Raw genomic sequence first — 21,142 nt, forward strand, 5'->3', positions numbered from 1 at the left:
CCACCAGGAACTGCCTCCCTCGTCCTCTCTTACGGACAGCCAAAAGCCTTTTGACGGTGTATGTTGGACCGCCATCCACAATCCGGGGTGGGGGTGGGGGCTTGGAGGCGGGAACCAAGGTGCTCTCGGTGAGTGGTTTGACCTTGCTGACATGGAATGTGGGATGTACTTTCAGAGACCTGGGGAGTTTTAACCTCACAGACACAGGATTAACCACATTGGACACTGGGAATGGACCAATAAACTTGGGAGCTAGCTTACGTGACATGACATGGAGAGGCAAGTCCTTGGTGGCCAGCCAGACTTTCTGACCTGGCCTGTAGCATGGAGCAGGCCGACGTTGCCGATCTGCAACACTCTTCATCCTTGTGGCGCTACGCAGCAGGACCCTGCGAGCCGCAGCCCAGATGCGGTGGCAGCGACGTACCATGGCATGGGCAGAGGGGACTGTGACCTCACCCTCTGTCTCTTGAAACAACGGAGGCTGATATCCATAAGCACACTGAAAGGGTGAGAGCCCGGTAGCAGAGGTAGGAAGTGTGTTGTGGGCATATTCTACCCATGTGAGGTGCTTACTCCAGGAGGCCTGGTTCTGTGAGACTAAGCAGCGGAGGCAGGTCTCCAGCTCCTGGTTAAGCCTCTCAGTCTGACCATTAGACTGAGGATGATAACCGGAAGTGAGACTGACGGTGGCACCTAGGAGATGGCAGAACTCCTTCCAAAACTTGGAAATAAACTGCGGTCCACGATCCGATACAATGTCTCTGGGGAACCCATGGAGCCTGAAAACATTGTTCATCATAACGTCTGCTGTTTCTTTGGCTGAGGGGAGCTTGGGTAGAGCAATGAAATGAGCCATTTTAGAAAACCTGTCTACCACCGTCAGCACAGTGGTGTTACCTTCCGAGTAGGGGAGACCGGTGACGAAGTCCATGGATATATCTGACCAGGGGCGGTGTGGGACAGGGAGAGGCTGAAGCAGTCCCATCGGTGCTCTGGAAGAGAATTTGTTTTGTGCACAGATCGGACAAGCCCCCACGTACTCCTTGACTGCTCTTTCCATGGCCGGCCACCAGAACCTCTGCTTAATGAAAAACACAGTTCTTCTTACCCCTGGATGACAGGTGAGCACCGACGTGTGAGCCCAGTGGATAACCTGTGGACGGAGGGACACTGGGACAAACAACCGGTCTTGAGGACAACCACTAGGTGCCGGGCCCACCCCATTAGCACTCTTCACCTCTGATTCTATTTGCCATGTAACTCCTCCTACCACACTGTTAAGTGGTAGGATATGTTCAGGTTCCTTGGCAGCAGGCTCAGGATCATACAGACGGGACAGAGCGTCAGGCTTGGTATTTTGGGACCCAGGTCTGTAAGAAAGTGAGAAGTTAAAGCGATTGAAAAAGAGGGACCACCTGGCCTGGCGAGAGTTAAGTCTCTTGGCATTCCTTAAGTACTCAAGATTTTTATGGTCCGTCCAGACCAAAAAAGGCTGCTCCGCCCCCTCCAACCAGTGCCTCCATTCCTCTAATGCAACTTTGACTGCTAAAAGTTCCTTGTTGCCTATGTCGTAGTTCTTCTCAGCTGGAGTCAATTTACATGAGAAGAAGGCACAAGGGTGGAGTTTGTTGTCCTTGGCCGACTTCTGTGACAGAATGGCTCCAATGCCGACATTTGAGGCATCCACCTCCACCACAAACTGCCGTCGCGGGTCTGGAACCGTGAGTATGGGAGCCGTGGTGAACCTTTCCTTCAGCTGTTGGAAGGCTCGCTCCGCCTGAGGATTCCACACAAACGGAACCTTGGAAGAGGTGAGAGCATGCAAAGGGGACGCAATGGCACCGAAATTTCGAACAAACCTCCGGTAAAAGTTAGCGAACCCTAAGAACTGTTGCAACTTTTTGCAGCTGGTTGGAGTAGACCAATTGACCACAGCACTGACCTTGCTAGGGTCCATCTGGACCTTATTCTCTGAGATGATGAACCCTAGGAATGAGGTAGTGTTCACATGAAATTCGCATTTCTCAGCTTTCACAAACAATTGATTTTCCAGAAGCTTCTGGAGGACCTGTCGGACGTGCTGGACATGAGCCTCTTCATCAGGGGAAAATATCAAAATGTAATCCAGATACACAAAAACAAATCTGTTCAAATAATCTCTAAGCACATCATTTACAAAAGCTTGGAAGACACCAGGTGCATTAGTTTAGCCGAAAGGCATCACAAGATACTCATAATGTCCATGAGGTGTGTTGAAACCTGTTTTCCATTCGTCCCCCTCCCTGATTCGAACCAAATGGTAAGCATTACGGAGATCTAGCTTAGTGAATATTTTGGCGTCCTGTAAAAGTTCAAAAGCAGAGGAGATGAGTGGGAGGGGGTACCTGTTTTTAACAGTGATTTCATTCAATGGGGCATAGTCGATACAGGGCCTGAGAGACCCATCTTTCTTCCCTACAAAGAAGAATCCGGCTCCCGCCGGTGGGGAGGAAGGCCGAATCAACCCAGCCTTCACCGAGGATTTGATGTATTCAGTCATGGCCTCCTTCTCAGGACCTGAAAGAGAGTACAGTCTGCCCTTGGGGATGGGAGCCCCCGGGAACAAGTCTATGGCACAGTCATAGGGCCTATGTGGGGGAAGTGATGTGGCCTTAGCCTTGTTGAACGCCTCTTTAAGATCAAGATAACATGGCGGCACCTTGGTGAAATCTGGGAAGTCAGAGTCACAATCATGCTCGATTGGTTCAGTCTTGGTCTGAACATGATTGACAGTTAGACTAGTGTCGGTCTCGTGAACCTGGTCTACCTTACCAGTATTGTCTCTAAAACACAACTCGCGGCAACCTAATCCCCACTCCTTGATCCTGCCCGATCTCCAGTCTATATGGGGGTTATGTCTGGTCAGCCATGGGAAGCCTAATATGAGTGGGTACAGTGCTGAGTTGAATAAATGGAACCTTATGTCTTCTGTGTGTTTATCGGCGAACGTAAGTGTGATGGGTTCTGTGACATGGGTGACATTGAATAAGATTTTACCATCTAGAGCCCTGGCTGTGATGGGTCGAGGCAAGATCTCAGTCTTAATGCTAAGCCTTTTAACCATACCCCAGTCCAAGAGATCTACATCCGCTCCAGAGTCTACCAGCACCTTCCGAGTGAGAGTCTTGTAATGAGCAGATACCTGGACTTGAGTCAGGGGACGAGAAGGGAAGTTGAAGACAGGGGGTCGGCTCGCCAGCGCTCTCCTCCTCACCGGCGAGCCTGCCCTTTTGCTGGGCATGATGACCACTGATGGTCTGGTTGGCCACAGTAGAAGCAGCAACCCTCATGTTTACGACGCTGTCGCTCCTCGGGTGTGACCTTAGCCCTGCCCAACTGCATGGGCTCCTCAGGAACCTTAGTGAGCGCTGGTCTCCCCGGAGAAGGTTGCGGCTGGAGCTGTGGCGTCCAGGCCGTCCTGGGAAAGGGAGCAGAAGTGCGCAGTCTTTCTCTGCGCCTCTCTTGAAGACGGTTGTCTATGCGAGTGGCCATGGAGATTATTATATCCAGATCGGTGGGAAGCTCTAGGGGCGCCAACTGGTCTTTGATGGAGTCTGTGAGTCCATTCATGAAGGCATCAATTAAGGCAGGGTCGTTCCACCCACTGTCTGCAGCCAAAGTCCTGAATTCAATGGCATAGTCTGTGACTGGCCGATTGTGCTGTTTAATTTGCATTAGCACCCTGGACGCCTCCCTAGCTGGGGAGGAGTGATCAAAAACTCGGCTCATGGTGTCAGTGAACCTGGAGAGTGTTTGGCAAACAATTGAGTCTCTGGACCATTCTGCCGTTGCCCATGCTGCCGCTCTACCCGTCAAATGGGACATAACAAAAGCTATTCTAGCCTGGTCGGACACAAATGCAGCTGGGTTGTGTTTAAAATGTAAGTCACAGAGCACCAAAAATGGCCTACAGTCCCCTGAGTCTCCGGAAAACTTATCTGGAGCAGCCAGCCGAAGTCCAGTAGACGGGAACCGGGCATGGTCCAAAGCAGCAGTGTTCACGGAAGCAGGCGTAGGCGTCATGGCAGGGAGTGAAGCTGAGGGATCAGCCTTAACGTGTCCAATGAGAAAACTGAGTTGATCTGTCAGGAGGTTTACTTGTTCGGTGACAGAAGACTGGAAATTCCCCTGTTGCTCGGTGAGAACCCGCAGTCCTTGGTTAATGGAGGACAGGTGTTGCTCGTGCTCATGTAGACGAGCACCCTGGGCTCGCATGGCTAGCTTCACCACTTCCGAGTCTGCTGAGTCCATATTTATGGTCAGTTCGTTCTGTCGGGACTTGACTCAGGGACAAGGACTCAGAAGCAAAACTCAGAAGACGGCAGTATGTTTAAACCCAAACGCTTTACTAGAAAAAGGTAACAAAAAACGCTCTCATGGAGGATACAAAACTATAACCAAAAGGTGCTCGCTTAGGAGTATACAAAACAGTTAAATACAGTAGTGTCTGCAAGTGTCAAAAACGAACAAATCCTGAGGCTTGACAATACGCTAGGGACGCAAGGCGAACTGACATTAGACAAAGGAAAACAAGGGCTATTTATACATGAGGGAGGGGAACACAGGTGAGACGAATCAGAGACCGGGGAGGCAATCACAGTTGAGAAAGTCAAGTGCCTGAAACGAGAGGGAAAAGGGAACTACAAAATAAAACAGGAAGTGAATGACATGAGTGGTATTAACTTGGCTCAACAGAATTAACAAACTTTGCGTGACATGACACCATTTCACAGTGAAGATACTTGTAAACCAACTGTACACTTCAGGAAGCCCAATTTGACTACATGATGCCGTCTTGCGTTTTAACAAACCCTCGGGAGAAACATAGTCTTTTCCACTCATGTAACAGTTGTTTACCTTTCATCTTGTCTGGTTTCTCTCCAGACATTTTCAGCTGTGTCTTGCAGCAGCGCTTTCAGTAGCTCTTGCTGTGTTTCTTTATGTCTGACTGGGTATCGGCAGCTATTTCTTGTATATGTGGGCTGCAGGTAATGGCTGAGATCCAGTCCACATCATGCTCTTCCTGATTTTCAACTGCATTGAATATCGAACCTAGCACCTCGGGGCCACACTGCCCTGTGCATTCACACATTAATGCATCCATACTCACATGTGCTCGGGACAGGAAGTCTGCGTCCGTGTTCACTTTCCCCGGACGGTACTTTAATGTCAGGTTAAAGTCAGCTCGGACACCCAGCGATGTCCTGTTGCGTTTAGTTTAGCTGTGCTCAGGACATAAGTAACAGGGTTATTATCGCTGTATACATTTACAGAGGGAGCATAAAACAAATAGTCTCTAAACCTGTCTGTAACCGCCCACTTGAGTGCTAAAAACTCCAGTTTTCCTGAATATAGTCTGTAGTTTTTTTCTGCTAGTGTCAATGTCCGTGAGCCATAGCCGATGACTCTCAGTTTGCCTTCATGTCTCTGATAAAGGACTTCTCCCGACCCAGTCCCTCCTCTGAAGCGTCAACATGCAAAATATATGGATCCTTAAATCTTGGATATGCCATTACAGATGGGTTTGTCAAGACATCAACAAGATAGTGCAATGCTTTTTGGTGTGAGTCAGTCCACTCTATTTTCTGATTTGGAGGGGCTTGACCTGCCCTCGCTGATCAAAATTTGGACTTAGACTCATTACTTTGGGTTATGTCTGATGAGAGCAGGTCATACAGGCATTTTGCATGACGGGGAAAATCCTGCACCTAACTCCTATAGTAACCCAGGAACCCTAAAGGTTTACGGAGCTCTCTGATGTTTGTAGGTGGTTTTGTTTTAAGCGCTTGTACTGCAGCTACCTCTTTATTGTCCATCCTGTAGCCGTCAGCTGAGATCACTTTTCCAAGATAATGCACCTCATTTTTGAAAACGTCACATTTATCCAGTCTCATATCCTCAACATGCTGAGAGAATGTGGGCAGTTTTTGCCTTTTTTTCTGCCTTACATGCAGGTGTACAGGCTCTGTCGGTGGGTTTACCTTTGAGTTTTGGTATTTTTGGGACATTGCTCTTGAGGTTATGACGTGTCCCCCAGTCACAACCTCCGGCAGTTTCCCACAGTTTTTTGTCCCTCCCCTACTCTATACACTTTTACCCAATGTGTGTCACTGCCTCATTTAAAACAATGGCTGCAGTTTTTGTTGTCCAGCTGACATGCTACACACAGTCTTTTTGGCCTCCTAGGAGCGTTACCAGATAGCAAAATTGTTTTGGGCCAAAACTGGCATGCCATTTTGGCAAAGCTTTGGAATGATGTACGGCCCAAATTTGGGCCAAATTAGGCGTGCCAAAAGAAAAACCAAAGGAGGCCAAAACCCAGCCAAAACTAATTTTGGAATACCAAAATGTAGCCAGAAGTATCCCAAAGAGTGGCCAAAATCCCCAGAACCTTGCCAAAAAAAAGCCACAACTGACCCAAAGTGATCCCTAACTGACCCAAAGTGATCCCATAATTGACCCAAAGTGATCCCATAACTGACCCAAAGTGATCCCATAACTGACCCAAAGTGATCCCATAACTGACCCAAAGTGATCCCATAACTGACCCAAAGTGATCCCATAACTGACCCAAAGTGATCCCATAACTGACCCAAAGTGATCCCATAACTGACCCAAATTGATTCCATAACTGACCCAAATTGATCCCATAACTGACCCAAAGTGATCCCATAACTGACCCAAAGTGATCCCATAACTGACCCAAAACTCATAAATTACATTGTTAATTTATGTTCTATGTGTATAATGCACAAATAATGAAACAAAATATTTTAAAGTAGCACATTTTTATTAGATTTAATCCAAAACAGTTTGCTCCTGGTTTGGAGCCGGCTGGCGTTTTTTACTCCCTCCCTCCCTCCCGATCCCCAGCCCAGTAAAACCATCTCTTAATGGCATCCCCAATCTGCACATCTGTTGCGGTTGAGCAGGATGGATTGTGCCTCACTGCATCTGAAATTGAAGACATACACAAAGAATGTTTGTGTTTGTGATTTTAACAGATATAACTGGATTTAAACAGCAATACTGTAATGCATGCTACAATCTTCTTCCCTATGCAAAGTTCCAACTGTAAGCATTGTCAATAGATCTCATCATGTGGGAGATAGGTGCATGCTCTGAGGCTGTGGCTAACCCTGTGTGTTGTCTCCTAGAAACATTTCAAAAGTGCTTTGAGCTCAGTTCAGACTGATGGTTTCAGCCTGATAGAATCCGCATAGGTGCAGGAGTCTTTGGAGAAGAGTTATCAGAGACTAGAACAGGATGCTTTTGATAAACATTGATGAACAGTTAAAATGCTTACCCATCACTACTGCCTTCAGGTGTAGATTTTCAAATGAAATCTTTCCATTCATCCCCCGCCATGAGATGTTCTTGGCGAGGTCATTTTTGATGGCCTGTTTCAAAATGCGCCACACAGTATCTTTGGCATCAGCTCCCCCTGCCAATCCAAGAGTGATAACCTGTACAAATAAAAAACAAGAACCAGTAGCATTATTTATCCAAAAGAAAAGTAGCCTACCATTATTTGTTAAATCATTCAGCATTACCCTTAATTATACCACGGTCTGGGGGAATACTCGATTCTGATTTGCTGTAGGGTGTGCATTAACTCCTGATGTACGGACAGATAAGTAGTTACGTCAAATTGTCTGTTCACAGTTCTCAATTAATGCGCTAGCTGGCGATCGTATCAGCCTGTCTTTATAACGAGAGTTAAAACGAATTGTGAAAAATGAAGTAAACTGTAACACAACACGGTATATGCTTTAGACCAGTCATACTCAAGTAGCGGCCCGCGGGCCTTTTGTGGCCCGCGGGGTGTCTATTAATGGCCCTCGAGCTGTTATGAAAAGTTTTTTTAATTATAAAAAAAAAAAAAAAAAAAAAAAAAAATCGTGCTGGGCGCTCTTATTTTGAAACCGCGCGCCGCGATCTCAATACGAGGCTGGGGGTTGCAACAATAAACAGATAGCACTCCAGCCCACAGACCGCTCCAGCCCTCCCAAACTCGAGGCAGACAGTCCATCTCAGCAGCAGGCCGATTTAGGGTCGTTTTAGACGCAGAGACGTAAGCACGTAATTTACACAAGGGACTTGTTTTAGACAAGTTTTGATTTACGGTTCCTTTAAGGTTCCTTAAGGATTGCGAGTGTTGCAAGGGGATTCTCCGCCAGAACAGTAGGGGGAGCAACGAACGAATCTGTGGACGTGGAAGTGGAAATCGCTGGCTTGTTTATATTTATAATTATCATAATTCGTTCTTGTGTTTTCTTCTTCTCCTTCTTCAAAATTCTTCATTCGCTTCTGTCACAGCCTTTTAAAAATGGCGCTATTATGCTGTAAAACCGGAAATGTGAGACTCCTGAAAGGATGTGGTTAGCTGGCCAATCACAGTCTTTGCGAGCTGCGTAGGGCCGTAGTGTTGCATAGTCAGGAATTTTGGCCGATGCACTTAAGCACGTAAGGGGGGATATTTTTCCAGCGCAAGGGGGGGTTATGTATCTTACGTGCTTACGAGTTACGTCTAAAACAGAGCATATATCAGTCACACGTATACCGACCGGCCCCTTGAGTCACTGAAATTTTTTTTTGTGGCCCCTCATCATTACTACTTGAGTACCCCTGCTTTAGACCCTAGAGTATTACGTTAGCTCTCTGGCTTATAGCTGAGCGGACTAGAATACCTCCCGTTGCCAAGTCGTAGCTAAGGTCGGTCCTATTTACTGGAGGAGTGAACAACGTTTCCGTTGCTTAAGAACCTTACGGGAGGATAATCCTGGTCCAGGTATTAGTCAACCCCTCAGGCGTTACCAGGGAAACAAAGTTATGGCTTGTGAAAAACGTCATATTTGGATTGTAAAACGCTTGAAAATATAAATGAATGGTCTTAATTTGCGCAACCGTACCGACGCAGAGGCGTCCATTAATTCCCGATAATGGACACCTCGTCGGGCATTATCCCTTACATGTTTCCCACAGACAGAAAGCAATGTGTGGTGAGTGAGGCGGAGTGGGACCCCTTTTCAGCCCGGGGGATTCAGGCCCATACCGCCCCCCTGCGCAGAAGTCAGACAATGAACGACGCCGAGTCCTGACGGGGGGGGGGGGGGGGGGGAGAGAGACGAGTAGTCCTGAAGGCCTGGTTCTGACGGCCGTGTTTCATATTAATCGCATCGTTTTTCGTGTGTGAACGAGAATGTCAGGGAGAAAGAGTGCTATGAGGTGATGAATGAACGGAACGATATTTATATTTAAATATCGCAAAAAAAAGAAGCGGAATCAATTAGGTGCTCAGTGTTGATTCTGTGGCGCAGTGCCACACATTGTTCTATGTATGGGAAACAAAGGAAATCAAAAGCAGCTCACCAATTCTTGACGAAGTTCCCGCTGGCTTGCCAGGTCGCCCTCCAGGACCTCCAGAGCCTGTTTATCCACTAGTGGAAAATAGGCAGTATGCCTGGAGGTGGTGGACATCCTCTGACCTCCCTGGCTGTTTCTGTAGAGGTCTTGGATCATCCGAATCATGGTCTTTTGCTGGTCCATCAGTATTTGTTGGTTAACCAACAGGTCACGCAGAAGAGCTGAAAAAGAAAAAAATAAACATTTAGTAGGCCTATAAAAAGGCAGTTTTAAATCCTCAACGCATGTATTTTTGTATGTACATTCATATTTATTGATGTATGTGTCTATTTATCTATTCTATTCCAAGGATATATACTCATATATATATATATCACTCATATATCTGTAGCCCTGTACAAAAACCACAAGTTACAGAGCATAAAAAATAATTAACAGTATAATAAAATGCTGTGTTTAATGTTCATAAATAAATAGAGTTCATAATAATAAAATGGGTTAAAATGTGTGCGGATTAAAAGCATAAATATAATACGTTTAATAAAACTATTTACAGTTAAAAGATAAATTAATATAAAGGTCTTTAAGTTTATCAAGGCTAAAATATTTGTGAATTCAGGATATAAAAGAGGAAGAAGCCGTGTTTATGTTTAACTTAACCATTGACCTGTCACACGTAAATCATTTAATTTGTTTTGTCTTTGGTTGTATTAAAACTTCACAAGCCAATCCGAATAAAGTCTCAACGTGTAAAGGGCGGGACTAGTGCAGCAGGTTAGCGTGGGGAGTAGTGAGCACATGTAGAGAAAGAAACCTGACCGGACTGAGAGCTAAGAGGAGGCATCGTAGTGTGGGAAGCAGTTAAGTTTTATCGTGAGGTCGACTACTCGTGGTCCTGATTTAAACTTCTTTGTGACCTGCAAAAAGGTGAATACGATGTGTATGCCTCCATTGTGCTATATCTAACTGTTATAGTAAGTAAGAGTACTGGATGTGTAACGCGGTTAGCGACGTGCTAGTTAGCGGTAGCATTCTGTGTTAATGTGCCCGCATATCGTAGTTTTGTATTGTGACTTAAGTTAACGCAAAGCTAATGCTAGTTCGATATGAAATAGTGTTTGATATTATGGCTCATTGGATAATATGCTTAAAGGAGCTGGACGTTGGAGAGAGGGGTTTCCAGCAGATGGCCCTGCTGTTTTCTGTGTTTTCTTCCTTGTGACTTCGCCACCGCCATTGCCCACGTGTGTGTTTGGATTGCCACCGCCATTGCCATTATCTTCGTGAGAATATCATCCCCCAATCCCTTTCTGCCCCTACTAATTACACCCTGGATTCGTGAGTACTGATTTACACATTGCACGTGCTTTTATTTTGAGCTCAAGCTGAGTGAAGCGGCCAGTACAGTTTTTAGGCCCCACCGCACACAAGCTTCAACTAACAGGCCTGCAACGGGTTAACCTAATTTAAAGTGTGTTGTTAATTTGATTGTGTGTGGTACATTGAGTTTGCATTGTTGTAAATTGGAGAATCCCGTGCATCTGATTTTATTTGTTTTCTTTTCCTAAAATACATTCGACTAGTATTTCATTTTGTGAATAAATATGTGATTGAATACTTTTACATTTAAAATACAGTTGTGGTGGTCATTTATTAAAATTATCCAACAGTAACATATGAATCAAAGTTGTAGTTTCCTACAACGAGCCCAGGCCCAGTCTTATTGTATTAACCACTCTAGATTTATTATTTAACTACATGGGACAAGGGTTACATATCAATCGAAGGCTGGAGGAGTGTAACACATTAATTCTTACTTCCACACATTTGATCGCAGCCTCCCTTCTGAGTCCCTGACCCTGGACTGACAGACTGGCCCTGATAAGGTGTCCCTACCATCACCTCCTCTGACCCTGTCTCTGCCACGTCACCTCCACCATAACTCACGCCAATTGCTTGGCGAAGGGTTCACCCCAGGGTCATTAAGTGCTGGAGCCGGGCATAAAAATATATTGTTATTATGAATTGCTATTATTTCAACTTTCAACTTAATTTTCAATTCTGATTGCCTAGTTTATTAGTGAACAACAATTTACTTATTTTATCATCTATCATCTCCACTAAAAAAAGCAAATGAAATTACTTCTGCAATTCGACTACCTGAAAACCCTGAGGCTGCTCATTGTTCACAGGGACCTCATAACACCCACTTTGAGTGGGCTGCGCTAGTATGAAGCGCCTGAAGTTGGACGGTCCAGCGATAGCAGGGGCCTCAGGGAGGATTGGGAAGGCCTGTTTCTTTGGAGGACTGCAGGGGTCTTGACTTTCAAAGTCCGATCGGACGTGTCTACTTGGCCTTTATTAGAGACAGACAAAACAAAAGACAAATACATGAGTTCATAAAGAGACTGGCTTTGCACAAATATGTTGGAACAAAAGGCCCTAAAAGCATAAAAGTCATACTTGATTTTTCTTTTGGGTCTCCGGTATGTTGTTGGGTCTTCGACCTCTGATGCCAAATCCGTCTGGTGTTGAGCCAGTGGCAGCTTCTGTCGACACTCCAGATAGTTATCTGTTGAACAGAACTCGAATTTAGGATTGTATTTATTGATATCATGACTGATCAGTTAATTATATAAGTATACATACCTGAAGAAAAAAAAACCCTGGCATTGTCAAATAGAGGCCAGTTATCCTGGGGCTCTTCCAGCTGCCTTATGGCCCGATTGACTCCCTCAGCCTTGTGGGGGGGCCACCTGCACGCCCCATTATTGTACCATTGCGTTGGCACAACCTCCACCTCCTCGGAATTGTCAAAGCAGACAACGGAAAACATAGCTGGTCTTCTGCATGAGAACAAAAATCACACTCTGTTAACCCGTTTAACCCTACTGCCTTGCCTGCCTAACCTACACACATTTAACAACAAGAACGATTCCAAAATAACTGAACATATTGACAAATCAAAAAATGCATGTTTGTGTGTGTGTGTGTGTTTGTGTGTGCGTGCGTAACAGCCTCTCGCGCGCGAATTTAGTTTTGGCACTATGGGGGAGGGAACCAAGGGAGGTTGGGCTTTTCTATGATTGGCCGTTTCTGAAGCGCGATATTTGATTGACAGCCCTCCTCTCATTCAATTCTGAATTGTACAGTAAATGAAACGATAGTTACGTATTGTAACTCTAGATTCTATGATACTAGGCGCAGCCTTTCAAGTGTCGGCCTCATTGTCCTTTAAATAGCTGAAGAAAAGCTAAGTTTATTGGGAACAGAACGACCGCCGGCGGCGCCCGACTATATCTGCGAAATGCGGACGTCGTTGAGGCACGCCACACGCGGACGTAATTGAGGCCCACGCTGTTGGTGGGAAAAAATTTCAGTGCTACGGCTCACGCCTAGGGATAACCCAATAGCGATAGCCTTAAAAGGCTGCACCTATACTCATAGAATCTAGAGTTACAGTACGCAACTATCGTTTCAGCCATTTACTGTACAAATCAGAATTGAATGAGAGGAGGGCTGTCAATCAAATATCGCGCTTCAGAAACGGCTAATCATAGGAAAGCCCGCCCTGCCTTGGTTCCCTCATGGACATAATAAAGGATGGACCACGGACTGGAAAATGGCCGCCCATTCATTCCTATGCAAACCTGCTCAGTGGCGCATGGCTACATACCGGAGCGATTTGCTTCCGCGTTATGTGGCCAAGACACGTGACCTATTCCGTGACGTACCGGATGCAGAGATCTTCTTCTTCTTCTAGTTTAGTGGCGGATCATAGTTTTCCCCCATATACCGCGACCTACTGGACTACTACACAGGAGTTTGTGACAAGGACGTTGACAAGGACAAGGACGTTGGCAAATCATACTTTAAATCATACAAATAAATTCAAAGAAAAAACCAAACTAACGAAACAAAATAAACAAAATAAAACAAACTAACAAAAGAAATGAATAAATAAAAATAAGAAATATATATACTTAAAGGTTGGGTAGGTGATTTGCGAAACGCCAGCAGATTTTGAAAATACACAACTCAAATGGTCCTACCCCCTCTCCTTCAACGCTGACTCTGACTCCACCCATTCCAAGTACCTGGACGCGCAATCATGCACGAGCGCGAACAGAGATGCGCGAGAGCGAGCCAGGCTAGCGTAGGTTTTCGTTTAACAACATGGCACTACATTCAGCTGTAAGTTGCACCCAGTACCGCGGGAAGTAGGAGTGCTGGGGGTGCTGCAACACCCCCTGTCCGAGGCCCTGTCTTATCACAGAAAACGATCATTTCTAAAAACTCCGGCCAAAGTGGAGATTTCTGAAAACGCCGGTTATGTGTTGTCGTGTCAACGGGGAGAAACGGGATTTTAGGTTCTGAAGCGTCACATTATGCACCAGGAAATGCTTAACGTCATGTGAGCGCCCGCTGTACCGTATTGGTCCGAATATAAACACAAACCCCATTGTAAGACGACCTATATTTGGAAAAAAGATTTGAAGACCAGATCCGTTTTTTATGAATAAATAAATTGTATTCATTGAAATAATATACGAAAATAAAAAGGCATCGAATAAAACACTGCATCGCCACTAAACAGTAGTGCAAATAGGCCGTACTGATGTGTACACCAAAGACTATTCCTGACACTCCTCTGCCCCGCTGTGTTCGCTCTGGCTGTGGTCGCTCCGAACTGTTTCGGCCCGTGGCAAAGCGAGTCATCCTCGCTGCTGTCCAAGGCATTTTGAGACGCAGCATTTATTTAATGCTCATATGACCTAGTGCTGAAAAAAGGTTATATGAAAAAGTGTGAGGGTAGCGGTGGTGCGCTAAACTTGTTCTGTGAGCAGCTGGATGTGAACGATCGATTTTCAACTGTCCGCGCATGCACTGGTGTAATTGAGCTGCGCTGCTATACATCTTTTTTTTATCAATGTAACGAGTTGCGAGTCTAGTGCAGGCTGAGTTTTTTTTTTTCCCAGCACCCCCTGCTGAGAATACGTTCTCGCTGCAATGGTTGGACCAGATGTTATAAACATTAAACGGTCACATAAATCATTACTATTTTTAGAAAATGTATGTTTGTTTCCAGTGCTTAATTTGTCCAGTGGGAGCTCCCGGAGCGCTGAGGACGGGGGGGGGGCGATTGTTGACGGGGGGGGGGGTCCGTAGCGGTTGTTGACGGGGGGGGGGGGGGGTTGTGTCGTTCACCTACGGACTTCATTGAGGGTTTCATTCCATCTATACACGGGTGTACGCCTGCAGCACGGGGCGCCAAAGTACCTATTCCCCACGCAATGTTATGTCGTACTTCATTGATTACTGCTGTTTGTTTCATATAATTGTATTGGAAGTCCTGGTTTTCACTAGGGTTGCCGCGGTGTGGACATTTTCACACCGAGTAATACACTCGTCTCCACACCGGTATTACCGAGTATAAACGGTATAAACTTTGAAACTAGGTCAACCGCCACACAAGCATCGGTTTTTAGACCCTTCTCGCCCTTCAGTTGCCGCCAACGTTCGAAAGCAGCGCCTAGGATTATTCTTGATTTCAGTTTTTCTCTTTCAGCGTTTTTATTATCAATTACTCTCTGAAAAAGAGTTTTCCTTCTCTTTGCTGGTGGTGGTGGTGGAGATGGTGGCGTCTTGTCTGCCATGGAAATTGTCTTCTACTGCTAGGTCCAAATGTGGATTAACTAGTTCCAGTAGCTACCGCAGGATAACAACAAACAGGAGCTTGCACTGGGTCACGAGCTCTGGGTCACGAGTACTGCACGAAGGGGTCGCGCGCGGGGCGCGGGGGAGGGGGAGTGCAGTACGACCGTTTGATTGACGTACTTACTGTCCAATGCAACTCGGTGGCAATGGAAATGATTGGCTGGAGTTTTTCGAGCCCTGGCCGTTCCACAGATGATTGACTTGTTTAATTTTCATGTCAGTACTTCTAACTCAGTGGCTGTAAGCGGGTTATGATAAGGATTTCGAGTAATTTTGCAAAAATGGCCAAAAAAGCAAAAGCACCTATACAACCTTTAAGGTTAAATTCTTCTAATTAGGTTAGTATCTTTTAGCTAATTTATCAGCAATTTCATTGCCATATATTCCATGGTGGGCTGGAATCCAACAGAACTGAATAACTAAACCAAGGCTTATAATATTTAAAAGAAGATGCTTTACCAAATCACCAAATCTTCACGTATTGAATTATTTGTTATAAAACTTAGTATCTACAACCCATCTAAGAGCGGTGATTATTGTGGCCATCTCGATTGAGTATACTGATAAAGTCACCCACTCTATATCCATATCCTTTTTCAAATTCTGGAATATATATGCCAATACCACATTGTCCTTTGGGATCTTTAGAACCATCTGTAAATATATTCAGATATCCATCGAATGAAGTATTTAAATAACTTGAGCAGGCATTAGCAAAACTTTGCTTGGTGAGATGCTCGCTTTTTCGAAATGGAATAAGATGCAGCTGGGTAGGCGCTGAGAGGTGATGCATGAGGCATGATGGTGGCACGGCAGACAAGTAGAGGAGCATGATGGACTGGGATCTGATGAGGACCTTGTCTTTTACCTAAAAGACAAGGTTCATTTCTCCAATAGGGGAAATGACATTTTTTTAAAAAGCATTTCACAGTCTCTTGAAGCGATAATCCAGAGTGGGTGAAACTGACACTTTTAGGGCCAATGCCTTCAGCCTTCTCCACTCTGAATTGTAATTTCAACAGTTTTCAATACTGTAAGATATAATCCAGGTCCTTAATCTTTATTCGATGATGCTCTTCTCTGCGTATTTGATAAATCAGTAATTATAACCTTTTTGGTAATCATTTGCGTTTATCACACTGTTCATTCATTTCACTGTTCTTCCTCTCATTCCTTTCCTTACTTCTTAGGCTACCTGTCTTTGTTTCCCCTTCCACTCTTCTGCCCCAGTCAAACAGCCAAAAAAAGTGTTTGGTTAAAATTTGGGGTGGGGGGTCTTTTAATAAAAGCTTTTTATATTGTAACACTTGGTTCAAATCCTATTTCTTACACATGCAGCCATTTGGACACCATTCTATGATAGCTGATAACCAAGGTACACACTGTAATACTATAATCAAAAGGACATACAGGCAGTTCAAATAAAAAGAGATAGAACTTTATTGATCTGGAAACTTCATAAATATGTAAGATTGCTCCATATAATACCATAGTAACATAGTAAACGTATGTAGGCCTAAAAAATTCAGTTCAATGTTATTGCTTAAGAAACAGATTCCTTCTGTTTACTAACTATTTTACGAAGAATGCAATCAATAATTTCTATAAAAGTAAATGTTTACATATCGACCAGCAACGAAGTTGGAGTAGCCTACCCAAATATTGAATTGTAATACACCAACATTGTCAACTGTGATACATAGCTAACCATAACCCTGTCATACATAGCTAAACAAGCAAATGAAAATGAAATACCTACCAACGCAACTGAAATGTTAATATTAGACAATTAACAATATTATGAATCATCTCCCATAATCATTCAGGTAATCAATACGTCCGTGCCTGTTACAGCTATTTCAATGATGTGTGTTATATATCCGTGTTCAACGCCGTTCATGTTAAGTAAAAGGACAAATCTCAGACTTTGGAAGTTAATGGAGTTAATGGAAGTTAATTCGGAATTTAATTTAATTCGGAAGTTAATGGAGCCGTGCACTTCAAAATAGGTCCATAGCAAGGAGCCGTTTGTTTCAGTACGGCTCCTTTCAGCTGCCCACCCAACATCAACTGCTAATAAAACGCTTGAGGAGGCGTTTTGAAAAGAAAAAACTTACATTTTTTTAGAACAGGGTAGAAAGATAATTATGAGCCTTTGATTGATATCCAGACATTTTTTGCGGAGACACAATCCTGTTCCCCACTTGTATTGGAGTGGACGGCGATATCTACTTCTGGGCCACATGAAAAGACGGACCCCCGTCCACTCCCAGCTAAAACAGCTGCAATACCAGGTTTGGCCTCTGAGCACGGGTGGATTGCGGAAGTATATGCCTATCCTGGGGGCCTGGGTTCCCTCCCCATAGTGCCAAAACTAAATTCGCGCACGAGAGCAGAACATCATTCGCGAGAGGCTGTTATTGCGCGCGCAGAGGTAATTTGCGCGCGCGCAGAGATCATTTGCGCGCTCGCAGTTAATATCTACGCGTGTGAAATAATATAATGCGCCCGAATGCATCTTTTATCACATTATTGAATTATGGCGCTAATGTGTCGCCATAGCCGCCGGCCCTCCACTGCGCGTCGGGCCGAACAACGCCCTTTAACAGTGGTATAATGAGCACATACCACAGCCTGTCGTGATCTTTTGCTTAATTCTATTCCGCATATAAATCTATACGTATCAGATGTGTCCATGTAAAGTTAAACGCGGCTACTGTTGAGCCTACAATTTATTTTAACTGTCTCTGCATATTTCCCACGGTCCCACCGGTATAGCGCGTACTCATTAGCCTAGCCTGCTCGACTTTAATCAACATAGTTTTCGAAGGTAGCGCGGATAGACTCGGGATTTACCATAGCCTATTCTAATACACATTTATACACTTTAAATGCAAGGCGTATTATCCACAAGAAATAGGCTAGAATATATTCTAGCTAGAGAGGAAATATTTATAATGATCGGCTCGCTGCATTTGCCTGCTCTATATCCAACCGACCTACATACATTTAGTAATTTAGCAGAAGCTTTAACGTACAGTAGGCTATAAGCTATTAAATGTAACGCTGTGGAGTGCATGACCAGGGCGTTTCAAACAGATAAAACGACTGAGTAACTTGATGTGATAAATAAAAATACATTTTTTAGAAAGAGAATAAATGTAGGCTATGCAACTTACCTTAAGGTATCACGCCGGCAAACTGATGTTGGAGGGCTCTTCTCTGGGCATAAATCTTCAAAATTCCCGGGCTTGGCGCAGCCTTAAGGCAAGCCAGATAGATGCCAAAGCGCACCCGTAAGTCATGAAATGCATTCCCGCTCATCACCTTGTCGGCAGGTTAACCAGACATAAGCCATAAGCGCACCCAAAGTCATGACCTGCAGTCCCGCACATCACTTTGTCGGCTGGTTAACCAGACATGAGCCATAACTCAGCCAGAATAACGTGGCGCCCTTTATTTATTATGGCAGATCATAATTAAGCCACAGGTCTCCCACACATCTTATAGAGGAGCTTCTCATGTGCCAAAACAAGCCCAAAGAGGCCAAATGTATGCCTAAACAAAGCCAAAATGATTTGCTATCAGGTAAGTTGGTTTGGTTATTATCACCGGTTTGTCTCTCACGCTGGACAGTTTTTACCAGTGATGCTACTTGGCCTGCAAGCTCCCTGATTGCTGTGTTGTTCTCATCCATTTTTTAAATAGGCGGTTTTCTTTAGTTGGTTTGCTATGTTTAGCTACATTTTGTAGCAGCAGCTCATCACTACTTTTATCATCCCGCAGATACATTCTAATTTCTGCTCTTATGCTGTCGTTTGACAAGCCTGTCATGATGGACTGTGAACACTGAAGATTTCCAGCGATTTGAACGCACCAAGAGACAGAGAGACGGCACAGAGGGGGAAGCAGTTTCTTATAAATTAACAAGAATTAATTCACAAGAGTAGTTCAGTTGATTACATATTGATTACAGATAAATGGTTTTGTTTTGAGGAGGAGGTGAGAATGAAACATATCTAAATCCAGTGTCAACGAGTCATCTTTATTAAAGAATTCATTATGTATCTAAAAAAATCCAAAAAAAAAAATCCAAAACAGGGCCATCCGATACTTTATGGGTGTTCATAAATTCGCACCAATACCAGCTGCAACCGGACGTGGGGTGGGACTCTGTAGGGAGTGCTGGAGTGTGTGTATTATGAGGTTGTGGAACAGGCTGTTGAGGATGGATGACAACAGAGGGGCCAAAAAGGTGTTTGAATGTGACATGCATAAAAGTGGATGATGGGCAAGTGACATGTATGATTTATATGTGGGATTGGGTTGTGGGGATGTTTTAACGGACTAAGTTGTAATGGATCTTAAAATAGGTAAATAACTAATATCCTTCAAAAAGAGAGAGACCTGGTTCTCTGAAGTAAGGTGTCTGCCTAAGCTGCGTACATTTTGTCAAATTAAACAAATTAAACAGAAAACTATATTTTGTATAACTTGTCTAAGAGAAAGAGGGCCCTATGTGTTCAAATTAGGTCAGGAATTCTCCCTCTACACATTGAATGAAGCCGGTGGGTGGGCACCAGTGAGGAGAATAAGCTGTGTCATTTTTGTTAGCGCGATGAAATTGAAAATGAAATTCATTTTATTTTGAATTGTCTGTTTTATCATGATATGCGATTACGTTTATTCAAGAAAGTCGATGTAAAAGAAGTTCATTATATGTGTGATGCAGATATGTTAGCTCATTCATGATTCATGTATAGATGTTATACTATTTTAATTATTCATTTCATATATAAATGTTGAACTTTATTCAGGAATGCATATTATATAAATGTTATACTTTATTAAATTATTCATTATAAGTAGATACTTTTATAATATTGTTATTGATCATATTATCATATTATTTGACACCTTTAACGCAGCATTGGAATCCCTTTCTTCACGTCGAACCCTAGAATCAGGATATTAGAATAAAAATCGGAAGGACTTGGTGGATATTACAAATAGCCAACCATCGTTTTTTAAGACCTCAAAGACATTTTAGAAGGAGGATTCAGCTTATTAATATGATGAATAAATATGATTAGATCAAGAAAAAATGAGACCCAGCATCTACCATCCCTAACACGATGAAGTCACGTCCTGTGTATTAGAAAAATAACGCTAATGTTACTTCCTGTTGCTCAGCAATGAGAAAGAGATGGTGATTATAGCGGTTTCCTCTCCTGGTCATAACGAGACGGCTCGCCAGTGATTACGCTCGTGCTTACGCGTGTTCCCAACAGCGACCATTCATGTGCACTTGGGAAACAACAGGTGTTGTGTCGAGATCTGTTTCCCCGTCGAGATGTGTTTCCAGTAGTCCCCGCCCCCGTCCGAAATTACCCGAAGAGCGAAGGAAGCGCGCGTACACAAAAAGCTCGCCCACGAGCTGCTGTGCTCGTACCACAGAGGCACTTTGGAGAGAGCTAAGGTTCAAAACTGACTTTCTTTAGCGAGTTTCATCTGAAGATGTTGTATTGTAGATTTCTATCAATAAAAAATATTATTTTTGTGAGAGACTTTTCATTTTGAATGTTATGGACTTTTGGAAGGAAGTGTGCTCATTCATAATACTGTCAGATACTGTTCCCCCTCTGTTCCATAGGAAAGGAGGCTCACACATCTTTGAAATTCCTACTGCTGACTTATTTCCCCACAACAGATAAGTGTTGTGATTTTCAGGCTGATATCACTAAATTTGACCATTTAGAACAGGTGGAACGCATCCTGACAGTAATATTCCAAGCTGTCAGGATGCGATTCCAAACACCTGTTTGGAATCTAAAAGTACTTCACAGCAGGGTTTTTGTTACACGATAAAAACCAGTCAGAACTTAGTAGGATCAGTTTCAAGTTTGCATGCCTTTATTTCCTTGATGCCTATCCCCTACCCCCTGTTGCTTATTTATGAGAAGCACGTACAGTATTGCCACTGTATGGAAGGCAACACTTCCCCGTATCTAGGGCT

The 21,142-nt window shown here is 44.1% G+C and overlaps 1 protein-coding gene and 1 long non-coding RNA gene across 4 annotated transcripts in view; one reads left to right on the forward strand and one right to left on the reverse strand.

Annotated features, from left to right (window-relative positions):
• LOC115540038 (uncharacterized) overlaps positions 1-21,142 on the forward strand; it is a 62,896-nt gene that overhangs the window by 33,815 nt on the left and 7,939 nt on the right. The gene's annotated exons all lie outside the window — the stretch shown is intronic.
• On the reverse strand, positions 6,901-11,908 carry LOC115540055 (uncharacterized). Of its 2 annotated transcripts, none has more exons than XR_003976110.1 (4): positions 11,569-11,908; positions 9,415-9,629; positions 7,349-7,508; positions 6,901-6,996 (listed from the first exon to the last, which is right to left on the reverse strand). It is a non-coding gene; the product is annotated as an uncharacterized LOC115540055 (long non-coding RNA). The 2 variants fall into 2 exon arrangements; XR_003976109.1 differs by having other exon boundaries at positions 7,349-7,486; positions 11,569-11,905.

This window comes from Gadus morhua, chromosome 3 (genome assembly GCF_902167405.1).
Source record: "Gadus morhua chromosome 3, gadMor3.0, whole genome shotgun sequence".
In the NCBI taxonomy this organism is placed as follows: domain Eukaryota; kingdom Metazoa; phylum Chordata; class Actinopteri; order Gadiformes; family Gadidae; genus Gadus; species Gadus morhua.